This window comes from Delphinus delphis, chromosome 12 (genome assembly GCF_949987515.2).
Source record: "Delphinus delphis chromosome 12, mDelDel1.2, whole genome shotgun sequence".
Taxonomy (NCBI): Eukaryota; Metazoa; Chordata; class Mammalia; order Artiodactyla; family Delphinidae; genus Delphinus; species Delphinus delphis.
The window spans coordinates 20700428-20719796 of NC_082694.2; the positions used below are offsets into that span (position 1 = coordinate 20700428).

Consider the following 19369-nt stretch of genomic DNA (forward strand, 5'->3'; position numbering starts at 1 on the left):
ATTTCCTTGAATGGTTGCCTCCTCCACTGCTCTAACCAGCAAAGACCCTAGGACTAGCCTGGGCTAAGGGTACATGCTCACCCTATTCTTGGTGGATGACATGGGTGCAATGCTCGAATCCAGGAATTTTCATCATGACTTTGTTTGCTCTGGCCTCTGGTAATCGGGTCATGCAGGACTCTGCCAACAGAGGAGACCTCTTACAGGCTTCCAGGAGCTCAAAGTTCAGTTAATCATCCAGTCCAACCACTAACCAGAGGATTTTGGACTCAGAGAGACTAAGGTCTTCCAGGTATTCATATATTACTGTTGAGGATTTATTTAATGACCCCTCTTGGTCATTAAATGGGCTATGTCTCTATGGTGGTGGGTCTCAACCAGGGGCAGATCTGCCACCCAATCAATGTAATGTCCAGAAACATTTGTGATTTTCATGCTTGGGGGTGGGAGGCTACCAGCATCCAGTGAGTAGAGCTCATGGATCCTGCTGAGCACCCCACAATGTACAGGAAGACCCCCTCAACAAGGAATCATCTACCCTAAAATGTCAAGGGTGCCGAGTTTCAGAAACTCTGCTCCCTGGTATAGAGTAATGAGGCCATTGACACCAACAAGCTGCGTTCCAGCTTTGCTTGGATTCGTTCACCCAGCTCTGTTGCCTTCTAACCTTCCTCTCTTGCAAGAGAATTGGAAGTCTAAAGAAAACCCCTCAGGTTGGCTGCTAATCGGCGCGAGGACCTGTAGCTAGCACACGCTTCTCAAACAACATATGGCAAAACTTAAATTAACTGGGACAAAACCCGTCAGAGCCCTCCACTGACCCACTTTTTCTCTGGCAATACCTCATTTAGGAAACAGAAAAAAAAATTGAGTTAACAATGGATATTTAATTAACAAGAAGGAAAATGAGAAACTTGATATTCCTTTCAGTAGGTGTTCTGATGTCTGGGCTTTTCCCCTTCTCCAGCCAAGCCTGGAATGTCTCCAAGGTGGGAATGGGCTTTCATTTGAAAAATCAACGTGCTGGGACTTCCCTGGAGGTCCAGTGGTTAAGACTCCGCACTTCCAACTCAGGGGGCGTGGGTTTGATCCCTGGTTGGGGAACTAAGATCCCATAGACCATGTGGTGCAGCCAAAATAAAAATCAATCTGCTTAGTCTAGTGAGTGGTGGACATATTAATCAGGGCCATGATTTCAGACCTTAGCAGCAGGATGGTCTAGAGATGCAGGCATCACAAACTGAAAGGCATTTGGGGCCAGGCAGACCACATTGATGAGTGAAGTTTATGGGCCTATGACATTAGGAGAGAACTAGAGAGTTCACTTCAAAAATGCAACTTACTTTTGATCGGTCCTGGTTAATCAACAATTCTGCAGGCTATGTCGAGAGTGTGCTCTGAAAGAACCCCGGTCTTGAAGTCAGGAGAGATGGTCTTTAGACCTGGAGCTGGTACTCACAGGCCTTGGGTCCAACTGGTAGTCATCCTAACTGCAGACAGCCTCTCTCTCTTTGCCTTTGGGAGGGTTCATCCAGGTATTCCCTAAGGACCCTTCGGGTTCTAGGCTTCTATTTCATCATTTTCCCCGACAATAAAACAAAACTGGTTTCAAGCTAGTGCCACTTAACCAGAAAATTAAAATTCCCCTGAATTCCCATTCCCCAAATATTCTGATTCATCAGGCTTGACTGCATGTGAACGTGTAATGGTAGATAAAAATTCACAAAGAGACCAGGGCTTCAGAGAGGGATGTGGGTATGCTGGAAAACAGATGAGAAAGCACGGGCAAGTGTGGGTGGAAAATGGGGTTTTTAGAACGTGCAGGAAGATGAAAGGAAACCCTAGAGAGGACACACACTCACACTCACCCACACGTGAGATGGGGAGACACAGGGAACTGTCATGAAGCAGGACCAGTAAAAAGGCTGAAGAAGTCACTGCGGTGGAGAGTGGGGGCAGGGAAGAAGTACAGGCAAACGTTTGCACAGGACTCCTGAAATAACTTACTAGATCTGAGTAAGTGGCTACAATGAAAACTAGGGGTTCAGAGCCCTTTAGTAAAATGAGAGCAAGGGGGAGGGATGGAGAAAGGGAGAGGCGGGAAAAGTAAAAGTCAAGGTTGGAAGGTGGGGGGAGAGGGGAAGAGAGAGGAAAAAAAGAGAGCAAGAGGGGAGAGAGTTTCAAGATTTGTGCTTTATATTGATCGAATTATCATCGGGAGCGGCTGTGATACACCAACTCTACTCCACAACCCTTTTTAATCGTTTCTTTCCTGACTCTGCTCTACCAGGTTGGCTATTGGCTTCTTATCAATGTCATGTTGGGAAGCCATTTTTCTCTCTGCTTTATGAGAAAAAAGATAATTTTCTAGTTGCATCCTTCTTTCTTTTGCTCAGCTAGGAAAATGCTTCTCCACCCTGGCTGCACATTGAAAGCACTTGGGAGCTTTAACAAATATTGATGCCTGGGTCCCTCCCACAGAGATGTGGATTTAATTGATCTGGAGCGTGGCTTTGGTGAGGTTATGTTTTAAAACTTCCCAGGTGATTGCAAAGTTCAGTCAAATTTGGGAAACACTCAGCTAGAGGGTCACAAGTATCGCCACATTTGTAGCTCAGCAATCTGTAAGATCCACAAGTCAGACTGCAGCTCTTTAAGAAAGCATGATCTGGAGCGTGGCTTTGGTGAGGTTATGTTTTAAAACTTCCCAGGTGATTGCAAAGTTCAGTCAAATTTGGGAAACACTGAGCTAGAGGGTCACAAGTATCGCCACATTTGTAGCTCAGCAATCTGTAAGATCCACAAGTCAGACTGCAGCTCTTTAAGAAAGCATGGTGGGCTGGTGGATGGGGGTCAGCGTTAAGTGCGGAGGCCCCAGCCTCACTGACTCCTCCAGGTGGGGCTGATTTTGTGAGAAAGATGTACAAGCATACATGGGCTTGCCATTTGTTTCTGAGTGTTCTATAGTTTACTAAGTATTCTTTACAATTATTTTATTTACTTTAATTCTCCCAACAATCACAAAAGGCAGACACAAACTTGTCCCATCTTTTAGACAAGAAGACTCAGATCAGAAGAGGTTAAGTAGCTTGCCGAAGGTCAAGGCCTAGCACCTGGAACTGCGTCTTCTAAATTCTGTGTCCTCCTCCGCCATTTCCCTTCCCTTCTCTGATTGGTTGCGATGAGACATGGCTGGCCTTGCTCAAAGTACAAACCTCAGTAAGTCTTCCAGCAGGAGTCCTGGAGCACACATTGCACTCATGCTCCTATACCTTCTCCCTCACCAGCCAGAGTCTGGCAATGACAAAATTTGGCATCACAGTCTCACTACTGCCCATTTGGTGCCCCCCTCAAGCCCCCTCCCAAGCCTGATACTCTTCTCATTTCCACAGGAGCCTCCATGATGCCTCAGAGACTTCCAAATACATGCCAACGCTTCCCAAATAGCGAACATCAAAATGTCCTCTTTCCATTCAGCCTACTGCCATCAACTTCTTTACCAGCAACTCTTTAAAGGATGTGAAAACTAAATGCTAGTAGAAAATGGATGGATGGATCTTGATACCTATTTTGCCCAGAAATTCTTGCAGTTTAAAATAGATCTTTTGGGAGAATAACCTAAGGAAATTGTTCTAATGCTAGAATTGCAGGTACTGAAACACCTGGGTGATGTATATTTGGAGAGGAGATCCTTCCTTGTTCCTCTCAAATGAAACAACACAGGCAATTGCTCATATGTAAGCTCAGATCTGCCAACAGTTTATGGGACTTAAAATAAAGCCAGGATAAAGACAATCTTCCAGCATATTTTATCTCCTTAAACCAATGTCCTCTTTAGAAATCACGTATTACTAGATGTTCACCATCAGTGTGTTTATCTTCAATTAAGAGTTCTCAATATTGCAAACTATGTGTGGCAGGGACCTCTATCTCAGAGATATTCTAGGCAGACTTGGATAAAAGTGAGATGGCTCAGTCAGTGGCAAGTGAGAGCTGGATTAGTCTGCCACAGAAAGGTCTGGAAAAGCCAAGCTACACACAATTAATGGAATAATGCAACAATCTGTCTTTGGCTGGCCAAGGCAATCTTGTCATTTGTCCCTCAGCTGCAGGACAACCACACACTCTGATTTTGTCTCACTGTCTGCTCCATAGTGATTGCATTTGCTGTGAAATCTATATTTCCCTGCAACTATGTCTGTGTGTGTGTGCATGGGTTTTATTCTAAAAGTAATGGTCCTTCTTGGAATTCAGCCTCACTCTTTTGCTTTCTGTCCAGGTCATTTTTATCTCAATTTCTCTTATTTATCCTTTTTTGTACACTATTTCAAAAATCATAAAGGTGCAAAGAGAAAAGAACAAACGTACTGTAAGGAAGAAGAGAAGGAATCATGTTATCACTGAACTGCAACTAAAGGTAACACATCACTCAGGTTTTTTAGCTCTCATTGAATTGGTCAACTCATTCAATCAAAGTGACACAACATTGCTTGTTCAGGGATTAAGGAAATGTTTGTTGAGTGAACAATAGACCAATTTAACTTGAAGGTGAGGCATTAGCAAGAAGACTGTGGTAAGAGTCTAGGTCCACCAGACTCATCATGGGTGTGTGGAGGAGAGGCCTCCACTTCAACCTGATCCATTTACGAAAGGCAAACACCACCACCCCCACCCTGCAATGGACATGTTTATTACACGGTGTATTTACAAGGTGCCTGGCAACCTGCTAAATCCTTAACATTTTCTCATTTAAACCCTGCAACAAACCTTTATCCTTCCTTGTCCAGAGGAGTATTAATATTCTCATTTTACAGACAGGTAAACTAAGGTTTAGAGAGGTTCAATGACTTGCCCAAGGTCACTTACCTTAGTGGTGAGGGGGGGTCAAACATTGATTCTGGAGACACAGTGCTTGGGTTTACTTCTGGCTGAGTGACTTTGGCAAGTTACTTAACCTTTCTGATACTCAATTCTTTCAACTATAAAATGGAGATAGGGTTATTAGGAGAATTAAATAAGTTATTATTGAGAATTAAATGAGATATTCTTTGTAAAGTGGGTGCCTGGTACATGGTAGGTACTAGATAAGTGGGGCTTTGGTTTGCTTTAATAAAAGATAATGAAAGATAAATAAAACAAGGTCACACAGCCGGCAGGGGTGCTGAGTCCAACAGGGCTGCAAAGCCATGTTACCCCCATTTTCTTCTGTGATAGGGTACTACCCAAAAATCTGAGATCCTGAAAGCACTGGGTCTGGAAGGAGAAGTTAAGGAGGTAGAGTGTGAAGTCTGAGGGTAGAGAGACACGTTTCTTCCTTTATAGCTTTGCACGTTTCTTTCCTTTATAGCTCAGGCCTTAGCCTTGATACCCACATTTGACATTTTTCTGGTTCTTAATTGAATTGGATTTGCCACTGAGATCAGACAGTCCTGGTGAATGTAGCCCATCACTGGAATATGCGTGTGTGTGTCTGACATCTATGTACCCATGCAGCTGTGGCCCCGCCTTCTACCTTCACACAACCAAAGCCTGGCGGCCAGCTCAAGGAAGCATCATTTGTGTGGGTCTTTGGCAATACAGCAAAACTCACTTTCACATCGGAGCTGTTTGCTCTCTGTAGTCAATTCCTGAAGGTGGAAAGAGACTACACAGCTTGCGATTGTTACCCAGCTCCCAAACTTTTATTTAATATCGGCAATATTAAATCACACTGGCCCCCGAGACACTAAGTATACATCTTCAGCTGTAACAGACTTGCTGGTGTTTATTTAAAGATGTTTTTTTCTCTGTGTACTAACAGCCGCAGTTTGATGCTGCTCAAGCAAGTGTAACAAAAGGAGAACACGTCTGAGGTGGACGCTCTTCTGGGAGAGGAGCTCATGTGTTATGAGGCAGAGTCCAAGTTCCAGCTTTGTCACTTGGCTGCTGGCCTTTGGGCAAGTCAGTGCCACCTGCCTGGCTTTTCCTTTCTCATCTGTAGTAGTAATTTTGGGCAGTTTTTTTAGTTCTCTGATCTGGTAGGCAGGGTGTGGAGGAAAGCAGGGGTGATTTCCAATATATTCTCCACTGCTGTTGCTTATCAATAGGTAAAGTTATGAATTCATTAGACGTGCCCCAAGGGAAGCTTCCACTCCTCCTTAGAGACCTGCCCAACACTACAAACAGAGATTATGTTTGGTCAGAGGAAATGCTCTATTTTGCTCCGAGGGAATTAGTTCCTGAAAGGTAATTCTGTTCCAAGCCCCAGCCTGTTCCTTGTTATTTGCTCACACAATGACTAAAGAATGCTCTGCACCGGCTTTGGATGGACATTTTGGAAAGACTTTGGCCACAATGAAACCCCAACACAAGCCTCTATACTACCAGGAAAAGCTGTAACTATTGGGAAATTGAGGACCACTTTCAGTTTAGTATTTTGTGTCTTTGCTAACTTGTTTTATTGTTTGTTGTTTGTTTTCTCTCTTTCTTCCCTTCCTTCCTTTCTTTCTTCTTTCCTCCTCCTTCTTTTAAAAAATTTTTTTTTTACTGAATTCATAGTTTTGAGCTATGGAATGCATTCTCAACAGGGGTAATACTGAACCCAAGGAGTAAAAATTGGCTCTTAAGGGGATGAACAAAATCTTACTAGTTTTATGTATAAAGTACACATATACATATGGTAGACAGTATATAAACAGATACACAATATATCTGTGGTATTAAAATTTCAAAGTGAGGGGACAATTGGGAAAAAAAGGTCCAAAAAAATCTCTTGGAGGGAGATAATGAAAAAAGAAGTTTGAGAAATGCTGAGATAGATAGTGATTAACATGGGGAAGAGACAAAAATCACAAAAAATTAAAGCATCATGGCAGGTCACCAACTGAGATTTTGAGAAGGTCAAAGGAGGTCTGGGTTCTTCGATATTGAAACCTGGAATTCAGAGGTTATTTGAACAGCCAAAGTTTCATTTGTGGAATTTGATCTTATCAGTCCGTCCTACACTCAGCATCTCCCAGAGCTGTTTTTACTTGGAAGTTTCATGATGTGTTAGAAAAAAACTGTTGGGATGGAATTAATAGACTGAGCCCTGGTCCTGGCTCTGTCACTTACTGACAGATATATCACCTCCTCTGCAGACTTCAATTCCCTTATGTATGAAATTCAGAAACTAATCTCTGCTCAGCCTGTCTCACAAGGATCTGGTAAGGATCAAAGGAGAGAATGTAAGTGACAACTTTAGAAGCTACGTAGTATCATGCAAAGACTTACAGCAGTGGACGGAGGAGGGTGGTGACATATGGGTGGCCACCCACAGTGTGACTTTAGAGGGCCACATGCTTCAAACTCCCCTCCACAGGGAGTGGAATTCCTGCTATTAGTCACTGCTCTGAATTAAGTCCCTCATGAATCCTCTCTCGAGAGAGCATATGTAGCAGGGAAGCAACAACTAGACTATTTGCTTCTTAAGGGAAGCACTCCCTTCACTTGACTTTGCCCCTCAACGTGGAGCAGAGTCTGACTCACTTGACTCTAATGGCCTTTGGGCAGGTCATCATTTGAGCTTTAAGAACTGTGGCCTTCACATCTCTAAAATGGACACACCGATGGCTGCCTTGCAGGTTCTTGGGAAGATTATCAGGGATCACATATACTGAGTCAACCACAGTGCTAGCTGACAGTAAGGTCTCAAGTAATAGTAGTTCCCAGCCCGTGTCACCAAGGTATAGTTACACGTTGTATTTATACAAACAGACTAGAGGAGCATTGAAAGGCATTAGGAACAATTGGTTCTAGAAATGGATTCTAAGAAGTAGCTGTAAGAGGTTAATTTAAAGAGAACATTAAATATTAGGAATATAAAAACTATCTCCATGGAGGGAAAAGTTGGGGTTTAGCAGCTACAGTAAGTGGGAAGAAAGAGAGCACCATCTCTATTAGGCAAAGTCAGCTGGAATACTTAGTTAAGGAGGTTACCAAGCTCCCTTCACACAGGCGATTCAAGACTTGCCACAGGGGACTGCCTTTATTTTTCTCCCAATATAATGATTCTTTCCAGTTCTGTTAACAGATCCAGTCCCCAGTCCTCCTTCTCTGCACGCACCTCTCTCCAGACCTGCTAGGTCTCCTAAGAATTTAAATTGAGATCTCAGGAAGAAGGGGGAACGGAAGTCCACCCTGGTTCAATTATAATCATGTATTGCATCATATCACTGCCATCAAACTCAAAAGTGCATGTGCTGCTGTTCTGAGTGTTCATGCACAGGCTCTGGCTGTCGTCCTGTATCTGTCGGCCGGTGAGACTCAGCATTCCTGGGTACCACAGCCAAACAGCCTTGGACTGCAGCAAAATCCAGCAACAGATTCGGCAGCCTGCAGCCTGCTGGGTTCCACTGGTTTACCCGGGGATACCAACCCCAAAGAACTGGGGTGAAAGCAGATGGGGAAGAGGGAAAGGGTCTGTTTGTGTTTTGATTTTTTACCAGGCTCAGCTCTTCGGGTAAAAGAAAAGAAGAATCGTGCTCTGAGCTGGTGTCCTGCCAAGCTGCCTACCCTCCCTTGCTAGTCCAAGCACTCCACCGTCTGTGCAGACTGCAAAACAGCAGTTTCTGGAAACACACTGAAAAGTCTGGGCCGGTCCAGAAGCAGTAGATTCTTGGTATCTGTGTGGTGGGGTTTTAGGGATTTTATTTTTCACCTTAATTCTTTTAAAAACTGCGAGCTCTTTGAAGCACATCTGTTATCCACACCTTCTGTTTGTAAAATGAGACTGAAGGTATCCTCTCTAGAGAAATTCCTGAATCTTCTCTGTAGTTCAATGCTTCCACTGACAGTTTGGCTCACAGAGTATGACTGTGGTAAATATTAAAGAATGTTAATAAAAATGAGATAGAACACCTAGGGATCTTTTCTCTTTTCCGAATTTTGCTTTGCTCACTACTAAAGTTTATCCTGACAGAAAATTTACTTTCCTGATCCACATCATTTCCCAAAGCAATTTTCCAACAGCAAATATAAATTTGTGGTGATTGTGAAGAGGTTTTCAATCCCTGTGCTAAGGAGGCCACGGGGTTTCAACAGTTTGTCTCACCTTGCGGTAAATACCCCTCACTCAGGAAACTATCACTGAGGACCCTGGGCAGCAGCTGGGGGTGAAAGCCTGAAAATGAGCTCTTAGGTTTCCAAAATAAACAGGCTTGGTGGGGGAGATGGTTTGAGTTTTAAGATCAAATCGTGAGAAAGTAATTAAGTCATTAAGAAAATAATTGCATAAGTCCACATTGCTGTATTCTCAAACGGGATGAAGCACTAAGCAAACGAGATGCCTTTACATTGCACTGAACTTTGACCTGGTTAATACAGATTACATTTGTACCCTATCAGAGGTGTGAGTTTAAGCACATATCATGAGATAAAATTTGTGTTCTCGTTGTTGCGTTTGCTTTTAGTCCTCAGCCTTTAGGTCTCTAGAGGATGAAAAATGATTGGGCTTTGGAATAAAATACACCTAGATTTGAGTCCCAGCTCCACCATACACACAGTGAGTGATAAGGGGCAAACAACCCAGCCTCTATTAGTATAGGGATGGTTTAAAATTTCTACCTTGATTGTTTGGGGAGGAGTAGTGTTAATGTACGTAAAACATTTTGCACATGCTGGGCACATAGAGAGTGCTTAATAAGTATGATTAGTATCACCAGTATCTTCTTCATATTATTTTCATTACTTTTGGTACCAGATGTATCTATTACCACTGAAGCAGTTTTGACTTTGTACACAGTGAATCTTCTTTCCAATGCTATTGGCAACAGAGTGGAATTCAGTCTATGAATATCACTAGACAGAATCACATAACATAATAAGCTGTGAGGTTTGATGAAAACATAAGCCACCAACAGGGGTTATTCCTGATGTGTCCAATCCAACCCACAGATGCTGAAGCCATTTCTCTCTTCCTCCCTATGCCCATGACTTCTCTATGTCCTCCTTTTCTTTCTAGTCATTCAAATTTTCATGATGATGCAACATCCAGTTCGGGTTCTAAAGATATCTAAGAAACCTTTCCCGATGTCTTCAGCTCACTGTGGTTCTCCTTCTCGCCACCAGAAGGTGTTAGAACATTCACTGACCTTAGAAGCCATGTTTCCCAGTCTGGACTGCTCCAGGATATCTCCTTTTCATTGTCTCCATTATTAATTTACTTACTACCATGTACCATGCATATATGTTTTGTGTCCCATTATACACTATTCATGGTCAGGAGACAACTCATTTGCATTTAATTCCATTTAGTTTCTTTCTAGGCACCATGGAAGCAAAGAGAACAAGACATGGCTCTGCTCTCAAATGGTTTACAGTCCAACAGGACAGGTACAATGCCCACACATATGAGGACAACCAAAGATGGAAAAGGATATATACTACAACACAGGTGTATCAAAGTGTTCTGAGGACACAGCAAAAAGAGAGGAGTGTCCCAATTCAGGAAATGGGTGGGAGGTAGAAGAGTTCTGGGTCTAGGTAGGTGGGTGGGGATTTGACAGGCAGAATGGAAGGAAAGGGTCTCTCAAGAGAACAATCCACTATGTGCAATGGCATGGAGGCAGGCAAATGAAAGGGAGGTATGGGCCAAATGCACTGGCAAGGTGCCTACCTGCAATTCATGACTGGATTTGTTATAAGCAGATACTTAATCAGCAGAACAATCTAGAATCTAATTTTGTTCCATTTCAATAAGGAAATGTATCCTCTTTCTAACAGGATGAGTTAGGGAGAAAAGAACTAACCACTCTGATATCCTTCCCCTGTGCTCACTGTTAGAAGTAGAATAGAGTCCCGGGGAGTGTTTCCTAAGGCTTCCTGAAGGGAGGTTCTGCAGAAGCATCTCAGAGATTATTAATCGAAAGGGAGTATTTGAAAAGGTCACTGGAACATCCAGGGCAGAGAGAGGTTTTAGAGAATGTCTTCTGAGATTGGAAGGGTGACATGGTTGCAACCAGCAGGGATCTGAGGAGGTGGCAGGATCTTACAGGGGAGCGGCTATGAGGGGGCTCCTAAGGAGACTGAGTCACAAGCACCATCTTCAGAAAAGACTCCAGTGACCAAGCATGTTATGAAACAGCAGATCTGACTGCCTTTGAGGAACCATGTGGACACGGACAATGATCAGGGAAGTGGAGATCATGTGACCTGAAGATCAGAGCACCATTCCTGAGAGTCTGGACCAATATAAGGCCTCCAGTGCCATCACATAATCAAGAGAGGTTGGTATGGTACAAGAATCCTTATAGTAATTGACAGTTAACTTCCCTGGTAAGAGAGAAAGCTTCAAGTAGATTAGATGAAATTTTACAAGAAAACAAAAAGCCAAGTGAAATATTTTCACTCTTGTTGTAAAGTAAATTTTATATCCATTACACTGACTTTTATCACACAAGACATGCCTGTATAACACCATGCAAACAGAGTGGCTGAAATATTACTGGCGTTCTTGATAGTCATGGTATTCAACAAAGTCATGTTTGGAGTCTCATCAGTCAGGAGACCATTTAATTCCACATCAGACTTTGAGTGTCTCATAAACTTCCCTGAGAAGACCCTAACTTGCATTCCCATTGGGAATCCTGCCTGGGTTGCCTGAGTTTTATCTATTTGTATGAGTACCCAGTGGGCCCACTGGGGCAAAATAAAGGAACATATCAGAACTGATGACTGGGTCCCTAGACTATGACTCTTGTACAAAGACCAAAAGCAAAAGTGACCATCAGTCTCTCCATGAATTCCCTGGACGAAACTAAAAATCACTGTGAGGTAAGAGAGTTGAGACACCTGGGCTTGACCTTGAGGCACTGGTTGACGGTCATGAAGAATGGATACTTCTGAGTATGACACTGGATGCCCTCCTCGGTGTCCCTAGACCCAGTCTGAGAATGAAAATTGTAAGAAGAGAGATACCAGCGTGGTAGATGCTGCTGGCAATCTATTCAACAGCCATTCCCCATCTTCTTTGTCCATGATGGCAGAGTCTGTCACCATGATAAAGGCCAAAAAAGTCATAGGCTGCTTTGGCCAGCTTCCTTGAAGCCAGGTTGTGGCTGACCAGCAGGACAGATGTCTGCTGGGGAACTTAGTAATATTTTATCCCTAGAAAAAAAGTGATATGTAGAAGAAAATGGCCCTCTTTTTTGGCTCATGGAGAGCCATTCTAAATCTTGCAATGAGCAAGCACAAGGACTAAGCGAGGTAACAGGGCTGAAGAATGGATGGAGACTGGGTCTCTGATGACACTACTGTGCCCCAGCGCCTAGCCTGGGGAATACACCTCTAGACGTATTGCTGTGTGAGATAATAAACAACCATTTTTCAAGTCATTGGAAAGTGAGTGCTTCTATGACTTGCAGCCATAAGCATCTTAACTGGTACAGCAAAATTCTAGATGGAATGGGGTATAGACCAGGAAGTTTGAAAAGCTAAAACCATAAGGCTAATCTCTTAAGGAGCCAGAGAAAACAATATCTTTCAGGGAGGGCAGGGCTGAATCCTCCTTTGCCTCTGTGAGTATTTTGAGGGATTCCCAGAGATGATGAGAAGAAGGTGATTGAAGATCAGAGACGATGGAACAGATGGTTTCACAACAGTGTAGAGAGAAACAGCCACCACTTCTGTGCTGTTCAGGCTCGATCGTGGGAGAGGAGAAGCTGGAGAAACTACTCTGGATAGGGCTTGGAGCTGAAAACTATTTCTAACACCCTTGCAATTGTTAACCTCATTCCTTGACTGCCCACCTTAGGACTGAATGAATTGTTGAAGTTGGGACCACTTTTACCTTAGGAGTAGAGGAGACCTGGCAGTGTTGTACCATCTAGAATTAGGCCTCCTTAACTCCCCAAGAAGATACGTTGCTATTTTCATTCAGTTGTTAACTCTCCATGCTCTCCTTCTAACAAATAGAACTCTTTATTAAGATATTCAACTCATCCAATAAGAACTTGGGTAGTGAATTTGCAATGCCCCTTGCTGTAACTGCTGTTGAAGCAGAAAGGCAGAATCCCTTCCACTTGTGTGGCCATGGATAAGATTATTCCACTCACACTAATTGTGCCATGGTCAGGGAAATTGAGATAATGCAAGTGCAAATACCTGGCATGTAGCCTAGAATTCATCACTTAGTGATTATTAATGGCCAGCTCCCATTTTCTTTCCCTCCTCCTCTGCCTCTCCTCCCTTTCTCTTTCTTTCTTACTCCTTTCTTTCCTTTTCTTCCCCTCACCTTCCTCTCCCCTCCCTTCTATCCTTTCTTCTCATTAAGTGCTCAGCATATGCAGTGGCTGGAGAAATAACCTTCTTGCTGCATGACTTAGCTATCCCTCTGGCTCTAGGAGGGCACAAGGACACACTTCCCCACTGCCCCAGCTGCAGTGGGGCTAAAGGGAAGGCTTATACAATCTGTCATCATCTGTGGTGACTCATTAGACATCTTCCCATTGAAGTAATGCCATAAAGAGGGTACATCACTAGCCTATCAAACTATACTCATTGAAAACAACTCAAACACTTGGAAGTTCCATCTCTGGGGTTGCATTTGTGAGGTTACTCCTTTTGGGCATAGGTCTCATGTGACAAGTTTATCTCATTACTTGCCCTTTGATTCTTTGTGCCTATAGACGCCAGTGTACACTTTTTAGAAAATAACTTCTTAAAACAACTTAATGACATACACCTGTGATTAGATCCCTTACTCTCAAGTCCTCCTGCTTAAAGTTAACTTGTATATTTCAGATTAAAACCACTTATAAGATTCTCATTCCCATCTCTCATCCTTCATATCCCCAAAGCCTGATTTGGAAGACCACATAGGCTTGATTTCCACAGATTCATAAGCTGCCCTTTTTATGAGCTCCAATGACTTCACCTCCAGAAGTGAATCACTTAACAGTCTTGCATGTAACATGCTGGATGGACTTAGTCTTTGAATTTCTGATGAGCTTGTAACTATGGCCTGGGTCTTGACAATGCACTGTCTTAACAATGCAGATCCTGAGTGAGCACTCAGGGACATTTCTGAATATATCTTGTGTATAATTATCTCTGGTCACCCTGGGGATCCCAAATCCCCTTGGATCAGTGGAGCCAAGAGGTTGCATTTCAGCTAATAGCCAATCGCATTTTATGGCTCTCTTGAGAAGGCAAAGAGAAATGATGGTGTTTCTGTGCAGCATTTCAAAAAGAAACCTTTCAAAGGAGGGAAATCAACTCACCAAAGGAAATAAACAACACTGTGTGTTCATCAAATGCCTTTCAGAAATACCTGAGAGTCCTTTGCCAGTGAAACTTTGCTCTCTGTTTCAAGAGGTGAAAAATAAGAGAGGGGGAAGGTCAGCACAAGATATAGAAGGGTCAAGGCTAGGTACTCCACTGGTATGCTAAGTGGATTGTACTGCAATATTTTATCTAAATGTACGCATCCCTATAGGACTCAAATCGAGGGTATATGCCCTATTGCATTACTTAAGGCTCCAGAACTTAAGGTGACATGTATGGGCCCACTTATATGTTGACCTCCTCAGGGCAGTGAGTAGACAAGTGAGCAGAAAGTATCAGTGGGCAAAGCTCTAGACTGGAGGCAAAGACCTGGGTCCATGCCCAGAGCTGCCTCTAACACAGCTGGGTACCTCTGTGCACTGAAAACCTTCTGGTACTTCCCGGCTCCTGGAGGATGGACTGGTGCCAGTAATCATAATCCATTATCTGTGTTGTACTATAGAGTTACAAGTGCTGCAGCCAGCAAACCTGATCCCATTTGATCAGCTCTGCAAAGAGGTGAAGGGAGGAGAGGAAAACAAATATTGTTTGAAGTCAGACAAAGAGATAGGTCCTGACCTTGGCATTTATAGAATCTTATGTCATTTACTCCTTATAACATCAATACTTAGGTTGGTACTGTTCAACTGATGAGAAAACTGAGATTCAGAGAGGGTAAGCAAATGCCCAGTATCCCATAGCTAATGCCATTCTTCCTATTCCAAATCTAACAAATGTCTCCATTATAAAACAGGTATAAGTAGAAAGGGAAGCTTATCCCTACCTTAAGTTGGGACAACTTCCTATTTTACCAAGCAAATCTCCCAGGAGACCAGGTCATGACACAGAAATCTCAGTGCATAGAACACTGTATCTTGCTTGGGCAAGGATAAGTACAAGGCTCTTATGTGACAAGATGTAAGGGACCATGAAAAGCCTCCTTCCACAGAAACTGACTCTATTGATCCAATTTACTTTGGTCAGTATTCCATTCCACCCATTGGTGGATGTCATCAAAGCAACAAGCTGGGAGCTAAAGAGTCAGGACAAAAGATGTGTAAATATTAAAAGGGAGAGGGGCTTCCCTGGTGGCACAGTGGTTAAGAATCCGCCTGACAATGCAGGGGACACGGGTTCGAACCCTGGTCCGGGAAGATCCCACATGCCGCGGAGCAGCTGGGCCCGTGCGCCACAACTACTGAGCCTGCGCTCTAGAGCCCTCGAGCCACAACTACTGAGCCTGCGTGCTGCAACTATTGAAGCCCGCATGCCTGGAATCCATGCTCCACAACAAGAGAAGCCACTGCAATGAGAAGCCCACGCACCGCAACAAAGAGTAGCCTCCGCTCACCACAACTAGAGAAAGCCCGCGCGCAGCAATGAAGACCCAACGCAACCAGATATAATAAATAAATTTAAAAAAAAAAAGGGAGAAAAGAAATCGTATAGCATTGTAAAACTATATAGTATTACAGCTGGAAGATATCTTCAAAATCACTAAATCTAGTGCCTTCCTTAAATTGATAAGAAAGCTGAAGCTCATATAAGCTATGAACTTCTGGGAGTGTCTATGATCACAGGGAGAAAAAGTAGCAGTGCCAGCATTCAACGTCAGCTGCATTCAAACCAGTACTTATCCTGGAGATAGTACTCAACATATATTTACAGCATGAAGAGACAAGTGAAATAAATCTAACTCTCTGGAATAAGTCTGGTACCCTTGATCTGCATTACATCACCAGCACATAGAGGGTAGTGGAGGTGGGCAGGCCCGAGCTGGAAGGCCTTCCTCTGTTCCTCTTGCCCAGGTGGGGCATGAGGCTACCAAGGCTGCTTGATTCAGTGATCTTTTTTCCAAGTTGGACATTTCAGTTGCCTGTAAGTTTTCCATCTCCTTCTTCTCTTCATCTTTGTCTCTCTCTCTTATGCACACAAGCACCCACCCACACACAGCCATCCACACACACATATACACACAGTAAAGTACAAAGTCACCAATGTGCCAAGAGATAACACAAATTCAGTCTCTGACAGAGTCATCTATCCTTCACTACTGCCTTTAAAATGCTTTTTTAGGAGGAGTTTAGTCTGGGGTAGATAATACGATTAACCATAATTCTTTCTTCATCCATGACTTTGGTATTCCTTTACCACACCAACTCTGGACTTCCTTGGGCCAATGGGACAGCAGCAAACATGACAAGTGGTGACATTTAAAAAGCACTTGCACAATAGGACATGTCCTTTTGCTGCTCCTGGGAACCCTGAGGCCCTCATCATGTGAACTAGACCAGGCTGGCCTGATGGATGACAAGAACATCTGGCCAGAACCTCAGCCTGCAGCCAGCCAACCACCAGACACATGAGTGAGACCTTCAATCAACAGCAGATGGTAATGAATAAACAACAAGGTCCTACTGTATAGCACAGAGAACTATATTTGACATCCTATGATAATGGAAAAAAATGTTTAAAAAAAGAATGTATGTATATATATATATATATATACATATATATATATATACACATATATATAACTGAATTACTTTGCTATACAGCAGTAATTAACACAACATTGTAAGTCAACTATACTTCAATAAACAACAACAACAAAAAACAGCAGATGGCCTACACCTGAGGGAGCCCACCCAAGAGCGCCAGAACTCTGAAGCTGAGCCCGGCCCAAGCTGCCAGCACACAAAATCATGAAATAATAAACTTCTTTCTTTTCAATTTCAAGCTATTACATTTAAGGATTTTTGTTTCTTTGTTTTTTTTTACAGCCAATGCTAACAGATACAGTACCCTAGTAACAGATCATGTAAATTGAATACTTACTACATTGGGGGCACTGTCTTATTTTGTATAATTTTCACCATCTCTGAAGAAGTTATCAATATCCCCACTTTACAGAGGAAGAAACTGAGGTTCCAAGAGATTAATTCACTTCCATATCTAGTGAATGGCAGGTAGCACTTCAAATCCCAATCTCTCTGATGTCACAACAGACTCTCTTAACCACCACCAAACTCCAACAGTTTCAGTGACAGAGGATCTCAGAACCATGTGGTCTGAAGACTGTGGGTAAGGATTGGGTTGGTTTACCCTGTGGAAAGCAGACTCTCAGGGCCAGGAGAGAAACTTTCACTCTTCTGGGGACTGTCCTATGGAGGGCAGAACTGAGAGCTCTGAGGACAAGATGTCAGGTTCAGCTGGTGGCAAGAAAGAATCTTGTACTAAAGGAGGGATGCAATATGGAACAGGTACATTCAAGGGAAGATGAGTTCCCTATAAGCAGAGTTATTCAAGGAAAGAAATTTAGTCCATCCATGAATATCTCAAACTTATTTCTGCCTCACATGTACTCACTTTGTTCTTCTCATCAGGAAGGCACCCTGCTTTCCCCTCTTGGGATCCATTTTCTACAAACTCTTCAAGGCCTTGTTGAAGTTCAACCTTTTCCGCAAAGTCTCCCGACTCTCCCCACCCCTGTTGAGCTGCCTTTCTCTGAACTTGTACTAACAACACCAGTGCCCTTTACCTCTCAATATGACTCAATTCCAGTATACATTATAATGTGGATTGATGGAAAATTATAGTCTTGGAATTGGACAGACCTGCATTTGAATCTAATGGTGTGTTTTTACTTACCTTTCTGGACTACTTTATGAGGCTGCTGTGAGGATATACAATGTGAACACAGATGCAAAGTGCTCAGCATGGGTAGTTCTTAGTATTAGAGTGTTTCACTTGTTGAGCTGGTCTCCTGAAATAGACCTTAGGTAGGCACCATGCCTTATACTTCCGTGACCCCATCTCCTCCCAAGGCTGGTGATAAGCACATAGGAGATACCTAGAAAACATTACTGCAACTGATTTAATAACCATTCAAAAAGCCAAATCTGAGACATTTTTATAAAATAAGTCTGTGGTGTAATAAAAAACATATCTAGTCTTTGTCCCTGGTTTCTGGCTAAGGGCCTCACAAACCCTTGGACTTTCCTTAGTAATAGGAGTGTCTTTATTCTGTTAATGAGGCAACTCCTGGTGGGGCTCCCACATAGGTTCAGGATGGGAGCTGGTGATGAGAAAGACCAATCACATGATTACAGGGTTGGAACTTTGCACCAGCTTGACCTCCAGGGAGAGAAGTGGGACTGGAGATTGAATTCAATCCCATGGCCAATGACTTAATCAATCACGTCTATGTAATAAAATCCCAATAAAAACTCTGGACACCAAGAGCTTCCTGGCTGGTGAACACATTGGTGTGCTGGGGGAGTGATGTGCCCCGATCCCACAAGGAGAGACATGAAAGCTCTGCGTCCCCACCCTTCCCAGGCCTTGTCCTATGCGTTTCCTCCATTTGGCTGTTCGTGAGGTATATCCTTCATAATAAAACTGTAATCTTAAGTGTAGCACATTCAGTGAATACTGTGAGTTCTTCTAGGAAATTATTGCACCTGGGGAAGTTGTGGGAACACACAAAGTTTTGGCCACTTGGTCAGAAGTGCAGGTGGCCCTGAGACTTGCAGCTGGTGTCTGAGTGTAGATGGTCCTGTGAAGGAGTTTGCCCTCAACTTGGGGTCTGTGTTAATCCCAGGTAATGTCAGAATTGAATGGAATTGCAGAATACTCTGTGTCAGAGAATTAGTGTTGGAACCGACAGCCAAATGACCAAGCATTTCTCAGTTATAAGATTATCTTTTTCCTGGATTAGAAAAACAAAAATTCCAATAAGCTATACTAAAAATGTACACACTTAGAATAGTTTTCCTTAAAAAAGAATCCCAACATTAATTGCCTAAATTTTTTTCCTCTATTACCAAGTTAGTATTCAGCATCCTGAAGGATGTCGCAGAAAAAAATCTCCTAATGAAATTCACAACGAAGAAAATGTTATGACATACAACTTAAAGTATCCATTCTTAATTTTTTAAAAGAGGGAAAAATATATGCTATTAAATAAATTCTGATATTTCTACAACATGCCTTAATGTAGATGAAGACCATGTATTTTCTTTAACCAATTAGTTTTGCTTGAGTGCTACAGTACAATTTAGAATTTTTACTTTAAAAGCTTACACAT

The 19369-nt window shown here is 42.9% G+C and overlaps 1 protein-coding gene across 2 annotated transcripts in view; it reads right to left on the minus strand.

Annotated features, from left to right (window-relative positions):
- CTNNA2 (catenin alpha 2) overlaps positions 1-19369 on the minus strand; it is a 1196494-nt gene that overhangs the window by 358617 nt on the left and 818508 nt on the right. The gene's annotated exons all lie outside the window — the stretch shown is intronic.